Source organism: Mercenaria mercenaria, chromosome 8 (genome assembly GCF_021730395.1).
Source record: "Mercenaria mercenaria strain notata chromosome 8, MADL_Memer_1, whole genome shotgun sequence".
Lineage (NCBI taxonomy): Eukaryota > Metazoa > Mollusca > Bivalvia > Venerida > Veneridae > Mercenaria > Mercenaria mercenaria.
In genome coordinates this window covers 32,591,578-32,618,387 of record NC_069368.1, presented here as the reverse complement: position 1 = coordinate 32,618,387, position 26,810 = coordinate 32,591,578, and the positions used below count along the sequence as shown (strand labels likewise).

The following is a 26,810-nucleotide window of genomic DNA, read 5'->3' as shown; positions in this document are numbered from 1 at the left end:
TGGTTAAGGAGGTAGGTTACCTTAACATTTGTATGTGCGCAGGCCTATCCGGAAGCCAACGTGACGATTTACGACGACGTTTACGACAAACTAAATTATTATTATTATACCGAATATGCCTTTATGTCCATTCTTCTGATAACAAATCATCAACCTGTCTCGGATCTGATGTTTCATTGTTTAATAATGCAGAAATAATAAATAAATTGCCGCAGAAACGCTTCAAAACTTTGTCGCCATGAAATGACGTCACTGATGTTATAAAGTTACGTGTGAGTTACCGCGCAAAATGAATAGCTTTTATTTTGAAAGAACGTAATTCTGTGCATTTTCTTTATTTGAACTATTTTGAAGCATTCATTATTTGCTGAAATTTTTCTATGAGTCTTTCGCTCTGAATAATGATCAATATTTTGCTTCTTTTATGTAGTAATATTGAAATATTATGTGAAATGTATGAAAATGGATGATGGTAACTGATATGTTATTGGGAAAATAGTTGGATAAAAGGTTACTTATTACGGCTATTTTCAAAAAAAAATATTGGCAGTTTGATTTGTAATACATATTTTTCAGTTTCCGTTGATAATTTGTTACTTATATACTAAAACTAAGCTCTAAAATTGTGCAAATTTCAGTTAGAAAATTGTGGCTTCTTGAATTAAATTGATGTTACCATGGACACAAAGCCCGTGGCCTATATATCTAAATGCAAATTTCAAAAGCGTTGACACTGGTCTATTTAAGGAACACAGCTTCGGCTTTTTATTTTCATTTCAACAATATCCATGAGAACATTAGCAGCATGCTGAACGATTTTTCCATAAAAAATGTCAGGCGAGGGGCACTGCTGTAAGTATTTTAGCCTGTAAAATTTGTTTGAATAAATGCAAAAAACACGAAAATATTACTTACGTTAGAAATAAGATGTTTGAAAGCTACATTAACAAGAAAGATAATTTTAGTTAATATATTTTATATGAAATTACGATAAAAAGCAAGATATAAGGTATTTTAAACATCTCTTTGCCATGGTTTCTTTTAAATTAAACTTTAAGAAAAATAAGGTACCATGTAAAGCGCTTGGTATTTCAATAATATTACTAGTACCTAAATATTCCATGTTCGTCATTAACAGAATGGCACGGAAGCCGTCGATAACACCTTTTTCCATATATAGTTGTTTAAAAATGAGAGAAAATGCGTTACCATGGAAACACGAGCGCCGCGATATATACATTTTAAGCTTATATTAGAAAGCTAACGCGCATACCAGTAAAATCATCAACTACGCAATGAAACCAAAATACAATGAAAAGTGTTTAATATCCGTATTTTTCTTTCTTTCAATATAACCTTTGGAGGGGCAAGTACTTCGAACCTGGATAAAAATGTACTTGAAGGGACAGAGATAAAACGAAATTGAGATTGTAGCAGTTAAAACATAAATTACACGAAATACAAAAAATGCTGCAGTTAAACTAATTTGAATTTACCCTGCTACACATGTAACAAGGTAACCTACCTCCTTAAGTGTATACTGATGGTCTAGTGCTGCGTTGTTACACTGCATGTTTACAATTACTTTTGTAATAGATTTATACATTTGCTACAAGGTTTTGGCCTTAAATACGCACATACTAGTAGGTCAGACGTACTTAAATGGAACAGATTTTAACGATAGGTCCATAGAAACCTACTGTTAATTCCATTATCGCATAGTGCGGCAGTTTTCCTTTGATCTTTGCAGTATGTTAAACATGGTAACATACATTAATACTACAAAATCTGTGCTGATATTTTACAAAACTGTTACGATATATATCAACACAGAAATCTCTATAGAGTTCATTAGAAAAAAACTGTTCCGATATATATCGCAACACTTTTTCTCTATTGAGGTCCTATAAAGGGAGTATAATTGTTTCCTTTCAAAGAAAAGATGATTTTAGCTCCAATTTACAGTTCACAGAGAAAGAATTGTCACAAACACCTACATTTATAAAGTAAAAGAATAAATAAACTGGAATATTTCAAAAACTTGATAGTTATTGCCAAATTCAGAAATACATGAAATATATGAAATTCTGAGATTTCTCAAATGTTTCTTTTTCTTTCATTATTTTTTTTACAAACAAAACAACAAGTTTTAAAATATGTTTGGCCAATGAAATGCAAAGATTTAAAACCAATGCAGAAATCTGTTGGATACTTTTATTTGGGGAACAATTTTTTCTAAAACAGAAGTTTTAGCGTTTCAGTCAGCGAGGCGCAGAAAGGGAATCAAAAGAGTAAAAATAATAATAAACAAATTTAAATGAAAATGATATATAAATTTTAATGATAAACTATGCGATAAAACAGTTATAATATGTAATACTCGTGTGTTACCAGGATATATCAGAGCTAGGGGTACATCTCGGTATTTTTCTCTGCACATATCTGTCTCGGCCTACCGGCCTCGACGATATGTACAGAGAAAAATACCGAGATGTACCCCTAGCTCTGATATATCCTGGTAACATACTCTCACACATACTATAACTATTACATATCAGAACAAGTTCAGCACCATAGCTGCACCTCAGCTCTGGGGGACGTCGCACCAGAACCACAAACTCTATACGTTAGCTTGACATTTTTTCTCCGATGAAATATATTGATTTTACATACAGACTTGGGCGTCACACCCAGTACAGTTAAGATGTCAGTGACTTAAACACTATCTGACAGTTTGACTGTGAAAACTATGTTTCAGGTTTATAATTCAAACTAAAACTTACAAAGGACTTAAAATCTGTGTATGCTTGTAAACCGTTGCAATACTAATTATAAACTAACTTACAAATCAAAAATTCTGTCAAGGATATAATCGTTGAAAATGTCACATTGAGAGAGTACCTTTTCTCGAAAAAACAAATAAAAAGCTGACACCAAACATTTGTTCAATGCCACAAAAGTTGCGTAGATGGATATAGTGAAGATTCAAGTGATGAAATGCAGTAATATTTATTCAGCTTGGAGTTATTCGGCTCGGACATCCTCACAAGAACTAAATTAGTATGACTCGTTCATCCTCACACGAACTAAATTATTACTGTTTGCCCAAAAGTACGCATTTAAAAACATGACATTATTATTATGTGGATGCGCAGGCTGATCTGGATCCATGCTGGTCGCAAACGCACTATGTTGGTTTTCTCATGGCGCGGCTCAATTATTGTTAAAAGATACTGCTGCTTCGGAGACAAAGCGAAACACTTTAGCTTAGGCCTTAAAAATTCTTTGTTTCTGGTAACATGCTAAAAAAAGTTAGGGTAGGTAGGTCGGAAAAAAAATTGGATTTTTTTTTTATTCAGGGTGACTTTTCGGAAATTATTTTTGTGTCAAAAAATGAATACAAATACGAGGGTTATGCCTTTAGAACATCAGTAAGTTGACTAACATCACTGGCCATGTTTAAAGCATAAAAAGTGCAGCTTTGCAACTTTTTGTTAAAAAGTTGAAAAAAAAAATTCTCTAAGGCCATAAAAACATTAAGGGTCGGGCCAAAAATTTAGGGTAGGTCGGGATACCGGAAACAAACATTTTTTTTTCGCCTTAGCATTTAATAAACCAATTCTCAAAAATCGTTTTTATTAAAAGCAGGCAATGTTTTGATACGTGTTTATGAAATATTTCCCGAACGAGTTATTTTAAGCTTCATAAAACAAGAGCAACAGTCATTACAAACCCACACTACTTTGTTGTTGATCTGTCTTTATTCAGCATAACTGGTTCTTTAGATCTTGAGAATGATCATCATTGTCTGAAACTTTCACACAGTCTATTTGTTCTATTTATGTTCTAAAATTACAAGTGAATACAGCTGTGTTCTATAAATTCCCAATGAATATCATACTGTATACAATATATCAAATTGGTGACCATTTCAGTCAGTTTAATACTTAATCAAAACCAATAAATTCAAACCATGCCATTGCTTTGATGTTATAATGTTAAAGACTGGTGCACTTTGTGTTTTTACCTACATCACATGTTTTCCTTGCTTCTTGGACTCAATTTTTTAATGGTATATAACATGACCCAACTATGTGCTTGGAATGAAGCCATTCTAACGTACAACGTTGTAGGAACATGATGTACATAATCTGTATTTATATAGGTGTAAGTACTTAATTATCTCGTCTGTGGATTTGATGTTATTACATATTAAGTGTTTCATTACGTCTGGCTGTTGTGTAGTGAAAACATACATATTTTATTTATGCTGAAGTCTCCCGGAATTATTTTTTTTTATATTAAACTGGCTGAACTAAACTGTATATTACGTATGGCATTTAAGTTTCATAAGACTTTCAATTTTATGCTAAATACAGATGAAAATAGTTTCCTAAATAGATGTTATGCGTAATTGCAGGGTTTAGGAAAACGCTTTTATTATTGCACATGATCTAGTTAGAGCGATAAAGGGTGATTATAAAAAAACCAATAGGTTCAAAAAACCTTTCTATTATATTACTCAATATTAGAACAATTGACAAGTGTTCATAAGAAACAAATACCAAAAACGGTGTTTTACATGAGAATAATATATCTTTATGTTCACAATAATAATGTTGTAGCCCTTTAAACAAAAGCATAAAGGGAATGTTAGTCATGTCAATGAAAACGCTAAATAGTATAGTACATTCTGAATAAATAATAGTGGCTTTCATATTTACTAAAAAAGTATAATAAAATATGATATAGCATTCCTACTGTCACTTCAGTCAATTCAATGATTTCAACATATAACAAAAGAAGCAAAATCGTCTGAATATTACAATTCGAAGCTTATTTCGTCGGGTTGATAATCAATAAGGAGGTAGCTATAAAAACTTCAACAGTATCTTTTTCTATATGTTGCGTTCTTTAATTAATGACCAGACAAGGAGATGACAACCTTTAGGCCCACAAAACTTGTTTTAATGTTTAAACATACCTTGTTCAAACACAACTGAGTTTAATCCTATATCGGTTTATTTCTCAGATCATTCTTTTTTATGTACAAGCTATATGACAATTACTGCACTTTTTACATTTCTCTTTGGCATATTTAGCAAGAAAAACCTGCTACAGTTAATGAATTTCCGTTTCTGGTCAATATTTTTATTTTCATGAATATTAGATTAATCTATTGAGAAATATAATTAATGAAAATTTAATAATTTAAAGAAAATTACACTCGCCTTTTTTGTATATTACAGCTCACACTAATTATCAACATAAGCGTAATAAAACTGCCAGAAAAACATGACGCCCAATTTATGTAAGTTTTATGAAATTATTTGTTGGCACTAAATTTGCTTATTTAGGTAGCGCTGACGAAATTTATTGAAGACGTTAAAGGTAGTCAATCACATTTGAACAACATTTAATGACATTTTTAACTTTTTGTATATTCTGGTAGAGAATTATTTAAGGAATAAAAAGACCGATTACATAGACTTAGATTCCTGTTTGAAATGTATATTTTATTATTTTTATAAAATTTTGTAATTACTCCCCTTTAATATGAAAGTATATAAAAAGCTGGGTATTTCTTTATATTTCGATACAATGTCTAGTTTTACATTTGCATTTGATAGACATATCACCTATTGAACAATCTGAACCAAAATGCAAGTTTAAAGGCTGTGTGAAGCTTCTGAATTCATTTATTTCCAATCTATCTTGGTTGCGCAACCAAGATAGGCAAAGGGAGGTAATAATAATTTTTCAAACTTGCGTTTCTAATGAATTCCATCTAAATACATAATTCTTAATGCAAATATTTTACAAATATATTACAATATGTCTAATATTTATACATTTCCTTAGGCAAAGTATGTTTATCAAATTTATACTTATGATAAAATAACTCTATCTTGGTTGGGCAACCAGGATAGGAAAATAAAATTTTAAAAATACCTCCAGTGAAAATCTAATTTGTATTAAGTGTTAAGTGAACATAAATGAGTGTAAATGATCAGATAATAAAGTTTCGAACAAATCCGTTACATGGCCAAAATCTGATTATCCACCTTTAATGAATTATACAGACAGTTTCTCGCATTAATATATTACTAATAAACTAGATCTACATAGAATTAAGAATATTTAAGTTTTTTGTATCATAGCATATGCTACATTTGTATTCATTGTGACTTCTTGTTTTTATTTTGGTGTAGGTCATCACGACAAAGAAAACATCGAACGGCTTCTCTATGGAATTCCGTTAGGGCCATCGCCTTTGAATGTATTGATCTAAAACGCGATGCTCGATAGTACGATGATGAACTTCAATGACTACTTAGACTGCGAATATTACTGGCAGGAACATAGGAAGGAATATCAACCTCCCACCAATCAGCAAGACAGATTCCTCATATGAAGGAATTCAACATCACGGGCGGAAAATCGAACCTAAAGTGGTATGGAACTAGTGGTTTCAAGTAATGTCTTATTCCTTTGGTGGTTGTGGTTGTCAAGTCATAGCCGTGAAGAACGGCATTTTGATACAGAATCTCTAAAGTACAAAGGTTGTGTTAGTCTCTGTTTTCTCTAGTTTCTGTTTAATCAAAATTGTAATCTGTGTCTTTTCCCGTTAAAACCAAACATTGTCAAATTACGAATAAGTCAAAAAAGCAATAAAGTCACAGTTTTCAGAGTATCAGAAAATTACTTTTTGCTTCAATGATTAATGAACTAGACGGATACGTCTGAAGTTTACACATTGACATCTATACCATGGCTTATAATTTCCTATCTTCTCTCAAACAAAACAGTGTTTGCTTATTGAAAATAATCCCGTAAGACCTAATTGATGTATAGCTTTTATACTGAAACATGGTAAGAAGTTCTGAACATACTTTTGTCAACACTGGGGGCAAAACACAACTTGTCTGTAACAAACATATGTGGGGAAACAGGGCTCTCACTTAAACTACATCATCAACAACAACAACAGTTCACTTCAATAGACTATTATTTAATCTTCTAATATAAGTACTATGATAATGTATATTCACCAATGCCTTTCTTTATAATTAACAATTAAAAACAAAAGACACCACTGCAGATTCTCTCATATTTAACACAATAGAACAATAAAGCCTGCTGGATCATGTTACAGGCAAACTAATTAGTAAGATAAATCAAGTTTTACAGAACGGAGACACAACTTTGGTCCCACCTGTGACCCGGATATTTAGGTAATGAAAAGCAAGAACAAACACAGTCATTTTGAATTAATAACCTTGTACTTTTCCCAAAGTTTTTATCTGATATCTGATAAACTGTGGTCTTTCTTGATGTAAAGTTTTCATGTAAATTATATCAGCGCTCTTGCGCCTGAAAATCTCTGGGTTTTTTTTTTCTGTGTTGTAGTAATTTGTTCATGCTTGAACTAATCCGACACCTTAAGTTATCGTTGATTTTGTTTCGGTAGTCTAGTGGTAGAGTGTCGGCTTCGAGTGTTCGATCCCTGGTTGCGTCATATCAAAGCCGCAAAAACGGTAATACATGTAGTAGCTTCCTCGCTTGACGCTCAGCATCAAGATGATTGTGCTAGGACTGGTCAGCCTGGTGTCAGTATAATGTGACTGGGTGGGATATAATGTCACGTGTCTATGGCGTGATATTCCAGTGAGGCAGCACTATAACATTTGGGCATTGTGCTCACTGCTACAGGTAGACACCACAGTCGTTTATATGACTGAAAAAGTGTCGGAAAAGACGTTAAACCCGAACGCGCGCACACACAAAGACGCATGCACACGCACGCACATACACATACACATACAAACACACACACATATTTTACCTAGTGTGCTGATGAAAAACGGAGAATTCATCCTATCAAACAAGTCGTTATAAATACTGTTCATCTCGAATAAATCGTATCGCAGAACGCTTTTAATTATGGTAAGTATAAGCTTTATTTTTCACAGAAATTAGCCATGTATTTGTACCGATAGATATTGACAAATACAATGAAATCGAATACTTTGTCGGTTTCAGGAAAAAATATGTGCATAATATCAATTGTCTTAATACTGATTTGCGTCATATCAAGTAATGTGTCAATACATCTAAACATGTTTTTCACTTTTCCATAAGATGCAACAAAGTTGCAAGCAGTCAAAACTTATTAATTTTTACATTTTGGCTTTAAAACCATAATTCAATTCTGTCCAAAGTTTAAGAAATTTTTTAACATGTATATCAAGTACACTGTACAGACTTTCATATTTGATGTCAAATTATCTGAATTGCTAGCTAAAATGGTTACAGTCTTAACTGTTAAACCTAACCGAAAGTAGTAATTTCCTCGATATACGATGTCAATGTACATGTATCCAAAAGAACTTCAAGTGAAACAGGCTGAAACCATCACAACAGAAGTTTCCTGCTAAAAGTCTGACTGACCTCACCGCTGAGGAGATGCATCTATGAACAGAATCCACTTATCTCTGAAGATGTCTGGTTAAAAAGGTGCAGTGTATTAAGGGGACGCATATTGCTACATTCACAGTTCATACAGAAATGCGGAAGGGGTGCATATTCAAGAAACCGATGGTGGGAAAATAAAAAACATATTCCTAAACTGATATAATACTGATGGACACCTGTAATATTTAGTATTTTGTGGATAAGGATGTGGTACTATGAATGTAACAGGAAAACAGAGGTCTTTGTGAAAGTACATTCAACACAAAATATTAAGCTTTTGTATAAGGAAAAAACAGGTTTTTTACAATAACAGTGTTCCAAATAATGTTGAAGGGATGAGATTTTCTTTCTAACACACCAGGTTTGCTTAAACATGTAAAAATTTAACGCCACGTCATTTCAGCTCGGGATGGACGCCATATTTCTCATTGATAAAAATGTAAACAAAAAAATCAGAGTGGAATTAGCATTGCAAGGGCGTAACATGACATTCTACACAATGAATACCTTAGAACAGATATCTAAGATGCTACACAGGTCAGGCGGGTTAAATGCATAATGGCGATCACTTGAAATTCATCTTGAAAAGGTGGTTAATTTTAGTTTATTTACATGGTTTTTAATTTTCCCACGACTTCTCGGCGATTCACTGCAAATGTAGTACTGCGCCGGACGGAAGGTAACTCTAATAAACAACGGGAGACAACTTAGGTGTCAGCACGTGTACGATTTTTAAAAAAAAACATGTCGACGATTATAATTTCTTATCAAATAATGAATCCTATTCAGATATTCGTCTTTAATATTAGAAAATTATTAATTTCTGTGGACATTTGTCAAAAAATATTACTTACATTGGACTACTTTGCGCATCAAACTGGTTTCCGCTTCAGTTGTGAGGCACTTCCGTTATACTTTTTGACAACAATAACAAAACACAAAATGAATCAATAAAGTCACTTATAAACCAACTGCTACTTAAATCAGTTTAAGTAAAGTTGTTGTTACAACGTTATACATGTTCGTTACGTTATGAGATAAAGTTTATCTTGAACAGCATAATCCATTAATTACGTTTAGATGATATTGCATTTACAACTTATTTGACCCCATTTTTTTACGTGAATGACAGCATTCTCGTGCAACTCGTGCAAACAGAGTTATGAAAAGTATGGTGGAGAATTCAAGGACAAATTACAAATGACATTAAAGTGAGGATAACTGTATATTCGTCCAGTTTTGATCATTGACATGCCTGCTGTGTATTAGTAACTTTTGTGAACAAGATTAGAATGTTACTTTTGCACATATACACATTGATTCGACCTCTCAACCAAATTTCATACCTTATTTTAGGGATTTTTAAGACAATACATTTTCAAAAGTTTGTTGAATGTGTTTTGATATTTAAGTGCATTGTAGTTCATGAATACCAAGTTAAAAATTAATAATGGCAACATTTCTAGGCCCTTATTGTAAGCCACTAGACTTCTGTAACGATAAATGTTTAATGTATTAAGGGGAATATACTCTTTTAGTTTTGGAATGTGGCATTCCTTGACCACCGTATCTTTTCTTATGCACTACTTTGTAAACAAACTAAATAATGTGTTTTAGCTTACATATGCGAAATGAAAAGCAAGACAGTGACCATATTTCACATTCTTTCTTTAAATTAGAATCTGTAGGACATTGATAAATGTTTGGACAAGGTGAAGCACTATTATTTTCGCACCAAAAAGTCTTAATTGTTGACTTTGAATGTACACAATAAGTCTTATGTAATTCAACAATAACTTTCTTCTTTCAGTTTTCTCATTTTTATTTTAGTGAGCAATCATTTGTGTACTTATAATAGTTGAAACAGTATCCATTTCATGTACCAAAACCTTGTACTTTTTTGCAGGTAAATTTTATCATACCCCACCCACTTTTTTCTAATTTCAAAGTATGCGTCCCCTTAAAGACCCCCTTCAAATAAATGCTACCGTTTAAACTCAGTATATAGTACTTTATAATTTCGAACGTTGAATTATTTATTAAGAAGTCCCGTTGCAATTCTCTCTACTTATATGTAATTTGGTCACATTAAAGTCTAATTCGATATGCTTTGACTTCGATGGTGTCGAAGTGAATTTGAAGTCTCGTCAGTATTAGATGTATTTACGTCTCGGGTTGTCATAGTTAAAAATGTTCCTTACATCAAGGCGTGAAAATGCATTTCAAATATAGAATAAAACATCTTGATATTGCTTGGTGCCTACAAAATAGATATAATATAAGTCATGTTAATATTAACATGTGTCAGGCTACGACAACGCATAAGTTCTATTTCTATAGAAAGTATTATTTTCAAGTCCAATGTGTCAAAGTAAAACGATCAGTGCTTCCGATTTCGAGATACGAAAATATACAGTTTAAGCTGTCTTTGAAGAACTCCAGGTGCAGTGTTTGCCATGACTGTCTTCAGAAAACACTATTCTGCTTTAAAATGATCACATTCTATCATTTATTTATAATAACAAGAAATATGTAGACAATTTGGAATTTCCTGTTCTGAAACAAAAGTAAGATTATTATTATAAAGATAATTGTTACACACATAAATTTAATAATTTAATTTATTATAAAAAAACTGAATGTCGTAAAATTATAGTAATTATGTGATTTACTCAATTATTTACGTTTAATTATACTCATAGTATTTCCTGCAGTGCGTTATTATTATTATTATTATGCAAAGAAAATGCTATATAAGAGCTTAATTGATTTAAATCGTCACGTCTACTACACACCCCTTGTTCTAGTAAGGCCCTATGAAACATTGCATTATTTATCAATACATCAAAGTACACTAAGCAAGGATGTTATGCTATATCACATGTTTGACGTGGTGGAAGAGGAATAAAGCTAAGTTATACATTTGGTATTTAGTAGAAGACGTCGATCGATTTTTTTAAAGAGAAAGACGGAATCCACATGTTTTAGCAGAATAACAACTATTATAAATCATAAATTGTGTCTTTCCACATTCAATTTACGGAGCTTATTGAATAAAAGGATAAAATGGTCGACAGAGCCACGCATTTTATTTAACTCGTTCCATTATTCAAACTGTATGCTTGTCCTCCAAAATGTTAAGTGATAGTAATATACTAGTATTAAAGAAACGTATAATCCTCCTTAGACAGTGACTAAAACACTCAAAAGACCGTTATGTTTTAGACTTCTCAGACTGAACTCCGAGTCAAGAAGAATTTTTATTTATCCTCAAGAAAAGATAAATCACTTAAAATACCGTTATGTACAAAAGAAACGAAGCTTTCATCTAAAATACAGATTCACATTCATTTTCCACGCACTTGTTTCTTTTCTTCCATATCTCTTGTAATATTGGCCCAGCTATCATATTTATTAATTTAAAATTGCATTTGTTTGCATGCACTTCACTTTTTACATTATTTTTTCGCTCAAACTGAAATTGAAATGACACTAGTCTGACTTCCAACAGTGTATCAGAATTTTAATCTAAAAGTGTCAGTCTGAATTGCATGAGGAAATAATTCAGTTTCTTGCTTTTATGTCAAGCAGTAAATCTCTCGATATTTGTTTGAAGAATTCTTGACACTAACAGAACCAAATTCGTTAATATTTAAAAGGTAAAACAGTTTAAAGATTTATTTAATACATAAAAATGTCATTGTGCAGTTATTTAATAGACTTAAAGGATTTGTACGACTTACGGCTGACAGACTGTTGGAAACAGTTCTACATGGCTTCCCCAGCACCGATGTATGCTACATTTGACAGTTCAAAAATTTCTTTGAAATAACTGTTTAATAATTGCTTTATTACCATTAAGTTATTTTTCTAAGAAAAGAGACTCATAAAGTGGAAAATCAATATCTACACCTCTATATCTTTATAAATGTATAAAACACTACTTGCTACATTTTTCAAAAATGGACAAAAATCGTAAAAATGTGAAATGAATGTTTAAAAGTATTACCGACAATATATTTTCCAAAATGTGTAAGAAACTTGATAACAGTTACTGTACTTTAGAATTATGAAATATATTGCCTAAAATATTCAGGGGGAAGTTAAAAGTTTCGATCAGTATACCGATACATAATTCCCCCGTCTGTATTAACATTGAACAGTTATATGTTTATCTCGGATATGGGTACATTATAAGGATTCCCTCATGTCTATTATCTCGAGATAAAAACAAACAAAGAAGAACTAAATAACTCTGTAACATTTTTAGAGGGTTGTAAAATGTCTTATTTGAAAGCATTTGTTGAAGATTATATAGAAAACAATGACAGATCGTGCAAAATGAGTGTCATTAAGATGATATAGACAACTTTGAATATTCGTGTAACATTTCTAATGCAAGTATACAGAATGTTTCGTTATCTTTTAAGTAAACATGTTTTATTCTTAACTCTCTTTGCTAAAATGGAAAATTTAAATTCATAAGTTATCTATAAATGACAAACGGATCACAGCATGTCATTTACGGTAATATATCAATATCAAAATTATCACACAGACAACGGCATCTACGTAATTATTTTGTCATTACATCTACATATATCACAATAACACGCCATTCATCGCATTCTACACACATGTATGTCGCAATTATCACATGAACAACAGCACGTCTTTAATCGTAATCTACATATGTAAAAATTGTCAAAAGAACGGAAGCATTTACAGATGTCGCCATTGTCACACGGACAGCCGCATGTCATTTACCGTTATTTATGAATATCAGACTTTATATAATAACTCTGCAAGGACATTACAAGATATTCAATGAAGCATTGCTCTATAATATCTGAAACTAAATAATTATTTACTTTTTCTTACCTTCTCTTAAAATGAAAATCAAAGGAAGCGATGACATTAGAATTATGCCGGATAGGAACATTCTTTGCAGTCTTAACCACTTCATAATCATGAAAGTAAATCCAAACGCGTGTCATTTCACAAAACAAAATCACAATGAGTTTCCCTGAAGATATAGCAAATTTATTCTGTTTCCTGATTTTTCAAGTCAATCTGTATTTACTTATCCAAGTCGATAAAAAAAGTTACATACTTTATACAGTTTTGTGCAGGAGAAAGAAAAGTTGATTCAAACGTATTTTATTAAAATCCATCACTCAAAAGAATGTAAAAACATCTTTTCTTGTTCATTTCTGTAGAATAAATTAAGACAGTCAATATAGCTTCAATGGAATAACAAGTTACCAATTTCAATACCGCATGTTCCTCAATGTTTTATTCTTTGAGAAAGCCGGTATTGACTGTTAACATACTCTATCTGATATTGAATATAAGCTACTAGCAGCATTGCGCCAGCATATCTTACCTGTCTGTTACTAATATTATCATAAATTATTGTCGTGTGCTCGTTTGTCCGTCTGTGCGCCCGTCCACCCGTCCTTCCGTGATTTTCAAATACCTAATCACAAATGAAAACGCAACTTCCATTAAAGTCAGTTCAAGGTCAAGTTCGTACAGTGAAATAGAAGGGCAATTAAGTAATAAGTGGTGTTCATGCTGTATCTTATACCCGCTTAAAGGTTTTTATTATCATTTAAGCAACGTGGCGACGTGTCATGTTGACTTAAGATCAATGTCATATGCTGAGGTCAAATGTCAGATTGGTATTTTGATGTCCGTTCTGTATCAGTATACTGCTTTGAAGTATTTTCAATCGGCGACATACAGAATTTAATCTGCAGGCATATATGATCAATGTCAATCGATTCTTCCTGCTATGGCTTAATACGACAGATCAGTCTGTTCTCCGTTACCATTCAGCGGTAGGAATAGACGTGAAACATTTTAAAAAATTATTCACAGTTTGTATTATTCCGTTTAATTATACATGAGTATATCCTGATGCCGTTCCGTTGTGATTTAGCCAGACGTTCAGTCGAATTTATTTCAAATGATACCAAAAAGAAAGAAATCATTTTAAAAGTATCTTTAAAACAAGCGACCGTTTTTTAAATTCGTATGCCCTCATTCCCTTTCGTAGAAGACGGTATATTGTTTTGATCATTGCCTGTTTGACTGTCTGCCCGTGTGTCGGTCAATTTGATCAATAACTAGAGAATGCTTGGTTCCAAAATGGCCAGACCTCAAAGGATGGTTGCCTATCGTAAAATTGATATAGGGAGGCGTTGGTAAGAGTGCATGTTTACAATCGATTTCATAATAGATTTATACATTTGCTTCCAAGGTTTTGGCCTTAAATACGCACATACTAGTAGGTCTGATGTATTTAAAAGGAACTGAATTTAACGATAGGTCCATGATGATATTTCTGTAGAAACATACGGTTAATACCAATGTCAGAACAAGTTCAGCACCCACGCTGCGTCTCAGCTAGGGGTCGGGAAAAGGGGCGAGATCTGCACTAGAACCACAGAATGACTGACTGACTATATACGTTAGTTTGACATTTTTCTCGGTAAAATGTGTAATTTTACATACCGACTTGGGCATTACACCCAGTACAGTAACAGTGACATAAACACTATCTGACAGTTTGACTTTGAAAACTATGTTGCAGGTTTTAAATTCAAAGGAATTACAATTTGTCTATGCTTGTAAACCGTTGCAATGTTAATCATAAGTTAACTTAAGGTATTAGACCTCTAATAGTAATGTTTACAAAATGGCATTTGCTTGGTATATTCTTAAAGTTGACCGTGTTTTGCACTGTGTTGCAACATTTAAACAGCATTTACCGTGCCATTTTTTATAAATTTTGTATAATTTATAGTATTTCCTTAAGCTTAAGTAGAGACAAATTTCAAAGTGATGGTCATCCAAAATGTTTGCAGAGAATTCATAATACCATTAAATGTGATAAAAGAAACATCATACTATTGGTAAACAATTATAAAACACAAAATAAAACTGTCAATATCATTTTGTCTAGGGTGCATCAAGTAAACGGATTTAATGAAACAGAATTCTAACTCCCAAGATTGAAAAATCTGAGGTCGAATCCTGCGGGTCTGTTTTGAATTTTGCTTACTTCATTCAAAAATAACCTTGGGGCAGAAGCAAAACCTACCTATATCTCTTTCACAACATGAAATCTAAAGAGTGAAGGCAAAATAGAGAACTTTTACCGCATGTAACTCAGTATTTGTAAAGATGTTTAACTCTATCCCTTCTGTTTCAGAGGTAAATTCACTTTGAACAGCAAGAAATTGCTTATCAAATAAAATTGTTCCACTTTTGTACAATAAATCAATTATAAGTCTTGAAAGAAGTAAAAAAAATACTAAAAAAAGGAAAATAAGGAAAATTATTTTGTCCCAGTGGGGCTTGAACCTACGCCCCACTGAAAATTGCAGTCAAAGTAGGCTTATGGTAGGAATTGAATACTCTTCAAAAAGGAGGTACTCTATTACGGGTCTAATACCCTAAATATTCAAAATTCTCTCTGGGATATTATCGTTGCAAATGTCAAATTGAGAGAGTACCTTTTCCTAAAAAGCATATAAAAAGCGGACACCAAAGATTTTTTTCAACGTTGATGTTCTTTGCCACTAAAGTTGCATAGGTGGATGTTGTGAAGATTCAGATGATGAGATGCAGTAATATTCATTCAGCTTGGAGTTATTCGGCTCTTTCATCCTCTCACAAGAACTAAATTATTATTATTTGCCCGAAAGTACACATTTAAAAAACATGTCATTGTTATTAATATTTGAAAACCGTTTAAATACCTATTGATCAGCGTAAAAGTACAGTGTAAACGCAAAGCTTTTGCAGTTTTAAATGTCACTTTAATTCTTAATTTGTTATCCATCTGTTAGACACAACTTAAAAAAAATTAATATTTGAATATCATACTGTATAAACACTATCAAATTGGGGACCATTTCAGTCAGTTTAAAATCAATATATTCAAACCATGTCATTGCCTTGATATCATGATGTTAAAGACTGGTGCACTTAGCATCACTCATGCTTTCATTGTTTCTTGAACTCATTTTTGTAATGGTATTTGCTTGGAGTGTAAAACTGCAAAAAAGTCTAGTATTATTATAATAAGTGAAATAAGTTCAACACAATGCTTAGCTGTGGAAGTTAACATGACCCGAATATGTGCGTGGAATGAAGCCATTCTATCGTACAACGTTGTGGGAAACATGATGTACATAATCTGTATTTATATAGGTGTTAGTACTTAATTATCTCGTCTGCGGATTTGATGTTATTACATATTAAGTGTTTCATTACGTTTGGTTGTTGTGTAGTGAAAACATACATATTTTATCTATGCTAAAGTCTTCCGGAATATTAAACTGGTTGAACTATACTGTGTATTACGTATGGCATTTAATTTTCATAAGGCTCTCAGTTTTATGTTAAAACAGATGAAAATAGTTTCCTAAATAGATGTTATGCGTAATTGCATGGTTTAGGAAAACTATCATTACTGCATATGATCTAGTTAGAGAGATAATAAAAAACAATAGGTTCAATAAATCTTTCTTTTATATTACTCAGTATTAAAACAATCGACAAATGTTCAGAAAAATATCCAAAATGGTGTTTAACATGAGAAAAATGTATTTTTATGTTCACAAAAATAAATTTGTAGCCGTTAAAAAAAAGCATAAAGGGAATGCTAGCCATGTCATTGAAAACGCTTAACGTTATAGTACATTTTGAATAAATAGTAGTGACTGTCATATTTACTTAAAAACTATAATAAAATATAACAGCATTCTTACTGTCACTTCAATAACTTCAACACATACAAAAGAGACAAAGTCGACTGAATATTACACTGCGGTACAATGAATTTGAAGTTTATTTAGTCAGTTTGATAAGCAAGGAGGCATGCTATAAAAACTTCAACAGTATCTTTTGCATTATGGTGCGTTTTTTACCGTCCTAGTATTAATGAACAGACATTGAGATGACAACCTTTCGGCTCACTAAGCTTGTTTTAATGTTAAAACATGGCTTGTTAAATCAACATTGAGTTTAATCCCACATCGTTTTATTTCTGAGATCATTCTTTTTGTGTACAAGCTATATGACATTTACTATACCTTTTACATTTCTGTCTGGCATATTTAGCCAGAAAAGCCTGCTACAGTTAATGCATTGCAGTTTCTGGACAATAATTTGATTATCATGAATATTAGATTAATGTATAGAGAAATATAATTAATGAATTGTTAATAATTTAAGGTAAATTACACTCGTCTCCTATTTATTATAGCTGACACTAATTATCAACATAAGTGTCATAAAACTGCCAGAATACATTACGCTCAATTTATACAAGTTTTATAAAAATTATGTGTTGGCACTATATTTGCTTATTTGGGTACCGCTGACAAAAGTTATTGAAGACGTTAATGAATTATGTAGTCAGTTTCTCGAATTAATGTATTACTAATAAACAGGATCTACATAGAATTAAGAATATTTAAGTTGTTTAATTCATAGCATATGTAACATTTTGCATTCATTTTGACTTCTTGATTCTATATGGGGTGCAAGTCACCACGACAAAGAAAACATCGCACGGCGTCTCCTAGTCTGAATTTGAGCCGTGCCATGGGAAAACCAACATAGTGGCTTTGCGACCAGCATAGATCCAGACCAGCCTGCGCATCCGCGCAGTCTGGTCAGGATCCATGCTGTTCGCTAACAGTTTCTCTAATTGCAATAGGCTTTGAAAGCGAACAGCATGGATCCTGAACAAACTGCGCGGATGCGCAGGCTGGTCTGGATCCATGCTGGTCGCAAACCCACTATGTTGGTTTTCTCATGGCATGGCTCATTTGATGAAGAACATAACAGGTACTACTTCAACTGCGAATATTTCTGAGGAATATCAACCTGAACCTCCCGCTAATCAGCAAGACATATTCCTCATATGAAGAAATTCAAAAACACGGGCGGGATATCGAGCCTTAAGCGGTAAGAAACTAATGGGTTCAAGTAAAAGTTTTATTCCACTGGCGAATTTGTGATTGTCAAGACATGAACGCGAAGAGTGGCCTTTTGGTACAGAATCTGTAAAGTACAAAGTTTCTGTTAGTCCGCTTCTTTTTTAATCAAAATTGTAACCTGTGTTTTTTCCCGTTAAAACCAAACATTGTAAAATTACGAATAAGTAAAAAAAAAGCAATAAAATTTTCAGAGTATCAGAAAATTACTTTTTGCTTCAATGATTAATGAACTAGACGAATACGTCTGAAGTTTACACATTGACATCTATACCATGGCTTATAATTTCCTATCTTCTCTCAAACAAAACAGTGTTTGCTTATTGAAAATGATCCCGTAAGACCTAATTGATGTATACCCTTTCTCCTAAAACATGTTAAGAAGTTCAGAATATAATTTTGTCAACACCGGTGAAAACTAAGTGTGAAAAAGAATGCTAAATATTCTTCAAGCACATGACTTATTACTGACCGTAAATTAAATGAAAACATAGTGTTCTAAAACATTATACTACAAATGGCATACATTTGCATGCATACATTATATCAGTGTTTAATGAATAAGATCGGGCATAAATGAGCACACTTTATAAATTGTGTAGTCCGTACTTGATTCTCTACTACCGTGAACGCTTTGAATGTTCTAATGCGACGTTTCTGTGCTGAAAAAAATCAAAATACACTACCACAATTCATATTTACCACAAAAGAAAACTAAAGTCTGCTTGATCATGTTACAGGCAAACTAATTAGTTAGATAAATCAAGATTAATAGAACAGAGACACATCTGTAGTCTCACCTGTGACCCGAATATTTATTTAATGAAAAGCAAGATCAAATACAAGTCATTTTGAATAAATAACATTTGTACTTTTTCCGAAGATTTTTGTCTGATATCTTGGAAATTACATCTTCCGTTTTATAAACAGTGGTCTTCCTTGCTGTAAAGTTTTCAATGACATATAAATTACATCAGCGCTCTTGCGCCTGATACTCTCTGTCGTTGTTTTTTGTGTTGTAGTAATTTCTTCATGCTTGAACTAATCCTACACCTTAAGTTATCGTCGCGCCTAGTGGTAGAGTGCAGAATTCGAATGCGGGGGTTCGATCCCTGGCCGCATCATACCAAAGACGTAATAACTCTACTAATATTGTCCTCTCTTGGCTCTCAGCATAAGAGGATAGTGCTAGTACTGGCCAGCCCTAGGTCAGTATAATGTGCCTGGGTCGGATATCATGTCACGTGTCTATAGCGTGATATTCAAGTGTGACAGAACTCTAAAGTTGAGAACTGCGCTCACTGCTACAAGTAGACACTGTCGTTTATACGACTTAAAAGATTGAAAAAAAAGACGTTAAACTCGAACAGACACACATATTTTACCTGATGTAGTACGGAAAATTCATCCTATCAAACAAGTCGTTATAAAAACTTTTCATCTCTGATAAATCGAATCGCAGAACGCTTTTCATTATGGTCAGTATAAGTTTTTGTTTTTGTTTTCGCAGAGTTAAGCCATCAATTGCAATCTGACTAAAGTACTTGATCTTCTAAACGAAGATCTGAGAATGACCCATTCACATTCGTCTTCTGTATATTTTGGAATTCCAATATTGCTTTTTTTATTTTCGCAAATCTATTTTTATTTGAACCAATCAGACGACTTGTTCGAATGTGAAAGAGTAAGAAAAAATTGCAGTCAGTACAGGGCTCGAACTTGGGACCCCTCGCTTACAGAGCAAGTGTCCTATATAATATAGCTACCGACTGAGCTAACCGGCTATCTGACATCTTGCGACATAAGAATCGTAGATATCAAAAACCAAGGCTTTTTTTAAGCTTGCAGAATGTTGTAAATTAGCTTTTGATAGGCTAGAGGAAGGGTCGTCAGAACGAGGCTATCAATAGCTCGTGTTCAGATCCTAAGCGTAGCGTAATAGGAGATGTACTTTAGTCAGACTGCCATTAATTGGTACCGATAAATATTGATAAATACAACGAAATTGAAATTCTTTCGGAAATATCGTGGCATAATTTGAATTTCTTATACTGATTTGCGACATATTAAGTAATGAATCAATACATCGGAAAATGTTATTTCCGAATATCGGTGAAAAACTTTCTAAAAGAGAACATTCACATGATTTTCATGTAACGTATTATGTTCTATAATGACATGTATTTCCTTTCAGTGATAGCAGTAATCTTGATTTATAACTGTAACTGAACATTAGATATCTGTCGAAGCCGTATGTCAAAAATTGTTTTCGGATATCCCTTGAAGCATATCATGCAACCAACATTTTTTTGGTGAGACTAGTCTTAAGGTAATAAAATGTTCAACATCCCTTGCACCAAGGTTGTAATGCAATTTACTATAAGAAGCAATAATGTTGCAAGCAGCGTTTGTACGACATTTGGGGGTCCTGCAAGCGTTTTCCACACAGTCAAAAACATTTCAGGCCCCTAAATAGGGTGAACCCGTCAAAACTTTATCTAATTATCTATTTATTTTGACTTAAACGTGGCCGAGTGGTTAAGGTCACTGACTTCGAACTTCACCTTCACCAGTGTGGGTTCGATCCTCACTTGAATTCTTCATGTGAGGAAGCCATCCGGCTGGCTTACGTAAGGTCGGTGGTTCTAGCCAGGTTCCCGCCCGTGATGAAATAATGCACGGAGGGATCATCCTCCATTGAAGCTAAAATGTCGTCATATGACCTATTAACGTGTCGGTGCGACGTTAAATCCAACAAAACATACACACAAACTTAAAAACCGTAATTCAGTTCAGATTTAACGATATCAAGTTTCATACTTGATGTCAAACTAATTGCACTGCTAGATACAGCTTTATTTTCTACATTTGTCGCTCCTGTAGTAGCACCTTTTAGATTGGTGAATGTGGAAAAGTTGAGATCCATCTGCTTCAAATCTTACTATGAAACTCAATCATCGTATTTGTATCCAGAAAAACTTCAAGTTTGCATTTCAAAATGAAACAGGTTGCAACCATCACAATGGAGGTTTACGTCACCGCTGAGGAGATGCATCTATATTTACATTCGCCCTATTCTTTTCCATTGAAAATTGTGACGTTCATTTCGTATGAACAGCAAAAGGAAAGGCGCAAAAGTTACGTCATCGTTGCTTAGTGATAACCGACCGCTGTTTTGACGACCTCGCTATAACGTCCGGGATAACGTTCCTTAGATGACGTCGCAGTTCTTCCGTCTGGTAAACAGAATGGCCGGGAAGCTGATTTTAATGTTAAATGCCACAAAATATTCGCAATTTATAATGTCATCTTGTTTACAAATTGAAAGGAAATATAATGTAAATATATGAAATGAAACTATATTTTCGGTGTTCATGTGAAATGAACGACAGAATAGGATCGGCAAATTAAACATGAATCGCGATTCATATTTAATTTGCCGATCCTATTCTGTAGTTCATTTCACATGAACACCGAAAAAAAAAATCTTTTCATTTCTTAAATGAACAGAAACCGCTTATCTCTGAAGATGTCTAGTTAAAAGGTGTAGTGTATTAAAGACCCCCTTCAAATAAATGCTACCGTTTAAACTAAGTACCTAACACTTTCTAATTTCGAACGTTTAATTATTTATTAAAAAGTCCCGTTGAAATTCCCTGTACCTGTATGTAATTTGGTCACATTTAAGTCAAATTCGATTTGCTTTTACTTCACTGGTGTCGAAGTGAGTTGAAGTCCCGTGAGTATTATGTGTATTTACGTCCCGACTTGTCAAATAAAAAATGTTGTTTACATCGAGGCGTGGAAATGCATTTCAAATGTAGCATAAATAATCTTGATATTGCTTGGTGCCTACAAAATAGATATAATATAAGTCATATCAATATTTATGTGTGAGGATACGGCAACGCAGTGAAACGAACAAACGGAGCGGTGGTCTAGTGGATAAGGTGTCGGCCGCTAAACCCAGAGGTCGTGGGTTCGAGCCCCACTGGGGTCACGACAATGACTTCAAATATGACACCAGTACTGGTTTTTCCAGGAAGCGGACTCGAGAGTGGTTCCCATAAGCTTGAAGCTTTCATCACAATCGAGCTTAAACAAATTAGTATAAACTAAACGCACAGTCCTATATAAAGTATCATTTTCAAGTCCAATGTGTCCAAGTAAAACGATCAGTGCTTCCAATTTCGTGATACAAAAATATACAGTTTAAGCTGTATTTGAAGAACTCCAGGTACAGTGTTTGCCATGACTGTCTTCAGAAAACACTTTTCTGCTTTAAAATGATCACTTTCTATCAATAATTCATAATAATTGGATAGTTACTTTCTAATCCTTTTAACTTGATAACCGCGTTTTCAGTTATAACAAGAAATATGTAGACAATTGAATTTCTTGTTCTAAAACAAACGTAAGAGAAAGATATTTGTTACATGAATTAAAACTGAGGATTGTAAAACAGTAATTCATGTTACTGGAAATGTGATTTACTCAGTTATTTATGACCAATTATAATTATAGTATTTTCTACATCGCGTTGTTATTATTTACAATAACTCATTTGGATAATTCATATTTACAAACTTCGTGAAAGTGTACTCATAAGAAAAACATGCAATACTATTGTATTATTTGCTATATAAGAGCTTGACTGATGTAAATCGTCACGTGTACAGCGAACATCCAATTTATCTGCCCTTGTTCTAATCGTTCTGCTAATGTAAGGCCCCTATAACACAATACATTATTTATCAATACATCAAAGTACACTAAGCAAGGATGTTAAACTATATCACATGCTTGACGCGGTGGAAGAAGAATAAAGCCCTGTCATACAGATGGTATTTAGTAGAAGACGTCGATCGATGTTTTTAAAGAGAAAGACGGGATTTACATTTTTCAGCAGAATAGCAATGTGTGATAAAAAGGATACTGCATTTGTGTCTTTTCACATTAAATTTATAAAGCCCATTGAATAAAAAAATAAAATGTTCGACAGAGCGCACTTTATTTAACTGGTGCCATTATTCAGATTATATGCTTATCCTCCAAAACTGCATACACTGTCGAGTGATAGTGATATACTAGTATTAGCGAAACGTATAGCCCATCTCAAACAGTGACCCAAACACTCAAAAGACCGTTATGTTTTAGACATCTCAGACTGAACTCCGAACCAAGACGAATTTTTATTTATCCTCCAGAAATGATCAATCACTTAAAATACCGTAATGTACGAGAAAAACGAAGCTTTCATCTAAAATACGGATTTACATTCATTTTCCACGCACTTGTTTCTTTTCTTCCATATCTCTTGTAATATTGGCACAGCTATCATATTTATTAATTTAAAATAGCATTTGTTTGCATTCATTTCACTTTTTATATTAAATTTTTGCTCAAACTGAAATTGAAATGACACTTGTCTGACTTCAAACAGTGTATCAGAATTTTAATCTAGAAACGTCAGTCTGAATTGCATGAGGAAATAAATCAGTTTCTTGCTTTTATGTCAAGCAGTAAAACTCTCGATATTTGTTTATTATATAATAAAGAATACTTGACACTAACCGAACCAAATGCATTAATAGTAAAACGGTTTAAACATTTATCTAAGACATACAAATGCCCTTGTGCATCCAGATATTTAATAGGCTTAAACGATTTATACGACTTACGGCTGACAGACTGTTGGATACAGTTCTACATGGCTTTCCTAGCACCGATGAATGCTACATTTGACAGTTCAAACATGTCGTTGAAATAACTGTTTAATAACTGCTTTATTACCATTAAGTTATTTTTCTAAAAAAAGAGAGCCTCTTAAAATGGAAAGTCAATATCTACACCACTACTTATAAGCTTATCTCATTGCTAGTTTTTTCAAAAATGGACAAAGACCGTAAAAAGGTGAAATGAAGGTTTTAAAGTATTATCGACAACATATTTCCCAAAATGTGTAAGAAACTTGATATCTATATTTAAGTTATGAAAGATATTGCCTTAAATATCCAGGGGGAAGTTAAAAGTCCCGATCACTATACCAATATATAATTCCCCCGCCTGTACTAACATTGAACAGTCATATGTTTATCTCGGATATGGGAAAATTATAAGGATTCTCTCATGTCTATTATCTCAAGACAGAAACAAATAAAGAAGAACGAAATAACTCTGTAACATTTTTAGAGTGTTGTAAAATGTCATATTTGAAAGCATTTATAACAGATTATATAGAAAACAATGATAGATCGTGCAAAATTAAGGTAATGTCGACAACTTTGAACATTCGTGTAATATATCTAATGCAACTATACATAATTTTTCGTTACCTTTTAAGTAAACAGGCTTTATTCTTAACTCTCTATGCTAAAATCGAAAATTTAATATTTATTATGGCTATTTTCATGTGTTTGTGCAATTTGTTCTTTTAAAACAGCAAATTGGCTCACTGAAAGTTGTACTAAATTGGATTGTTACAATAACCGGACAAGTAAAATATTTCCCTTTTAGCTACCTTCTGGGAATGTAGGAGTGGTGACAATAATGCTTACAAGTGATATTGAGAAGTTGAATAAACATAGAATTTACATTACACTAAAGCAAGATACAAGTTACTTATAATTTAATTTTTTTATAAGTCTGTTCAAAAAAAGATTAATCTACACATCATGTGTAACAAAAAGCATAATTTTTCGTTCTTAAATCGAAACCTTTCTAATCCGAAAACCCCTCTAATCCGAACTTTTTTCTGGTCCGAGCATTTCATTTAGCAAAATCTATAAACTACATAAACATAACACGAACAGCAGCAAGTCAGTTTCTAAAATTTGCGGATGTCACACTTATCAAAAAGAAGGTAAAGCATTGTCATTTACCGTTATCTACATATGTCACAGTTATCACAGGACAACAGTATGTCATTAACTGTAATCTACACATGCCACAGTTATCACATGTCGGACAGTATCATGTCATTTACCATTGATTATTATCTATAAATGTCAAACGGATCACACCGACAGCAGCATGTCATTTACGGTAATATATCAATATCAAAATTATCACACAGACAAAGGTGTCTACATAATAATTTTGTCACAATTATCACACGAACGGTAGAATGTAATTATCTGTAATCTACATCTGTCACAATTACCACAACAGCAGTAGCATATCATTGACCGTTATCTTCATATATCACAATTATCACACGGACAATAACATGCCATTTATCGCATTCTACACACATGTATGTTGCAATTATCACGCAATTATCACGTGAAAAACAGCATGTTTTAACCGCAATCTACATATATCATAATTGTCAAAAGAACAGAAGCATATGATATACAGTAATCTACAGATGTCGCCATTGTCACACGGACAGCAGCATGTCATTTACCGTTATATATGAATATCAGCTCTGCAAGGACATTACAAGGTATTCAATGAAAAATTGCACTATATTCGCTTAAACTAAATAACTATTTACTTTTTCTTACCTTCTCCTAGAATAAAAATCAAAGGAAGCGATGACATTAAAATTATTCCGGATAGGAATCTTCTTTGCAGCCTAAACCACTTCATAATCATGAAAGTAAATCCAAACGCGTGTCATATCAAGAATTAAATTTCACAGAAGAAAATCACAATGAGTTTCCCTGAAGATGTAGCAACTTTATTCTGTTTTCTGAAATTTAACTTTGGTGTTCTTTTTTCAATATATATCAAGTCAGTCTGTATTTCCTTATCCAAGTTGATAAAAAGTTACGTATTTTATACAGTTTTGTGCAGGAGAAAGAAAAGTTGATTCAATCGTATTTTATTAAAATCCATCACTCAAAAGAATGTAAAAACACATTTCCTTGTTCATTCCGTAGAATAAATTCAGACAGTCTATATAGCTTCAATAGAATAAAAAGTTACCAATTTCAATACCGCATGTTCCTCAATGTTTTTATTCTTTGAGAAAGCCGGTATTGACTGTTAACATACTCTATCTGATATTGAATATAAGCTACTAGCAGCATTGCGCCAGCATATCTTACCTGTCTATTACTAATATCATCACAGATTATGGGACAGACATTGTCTTTGGTATTGTCGTGTGCTCGTTTGACCGTCCGTGCGCCCGTCCGTCCGTGATGTTCAAATACCTAATCACAAATGAGAACGCAACTTCAGTTAAAGTTAGTTCAAGGTTAAAGCCGTACAGTGAAACAGAAGGGCAGTTAAGTAATAATTGGTGTTCATGCTGTATTTTATACCCGCTTGAAGGTTTTTATTTACATTTTAGCAACGTGGCGACGTGGA

At 33.0% G+C, this 26,810-nt stretch overlaps 1 protein-coding gene across 2 annotated transcripts in view; it reads right to left on the bottom strand.

Annotated features, from left to right (window-relative positions):
• The window catches only part of LOC123566632 (lachesin-like), a 172,011-nt gene extending 145,529 nt beyond the window's left edge, over positions 1 to 26,482 (bottom strand). The window contains exon 1 of one of the 2 annotated variants that reach the window (XM_045360914.2): positions 26,000 to 26,482. The gene's annotated coding sequence lies outside the window, so the exon portion shown is untranslated. Of the gene's footprint in view, positions 1 to 13,356; positions 13,792 to 25,999 lie in introns of those variants that run through there. The other variant, XM_045360916.2, reaches the window with a different exon arrangement.
• Between the last annotated feature and the right edge of the window lie 328 nt (positions 26,483 to 26,810).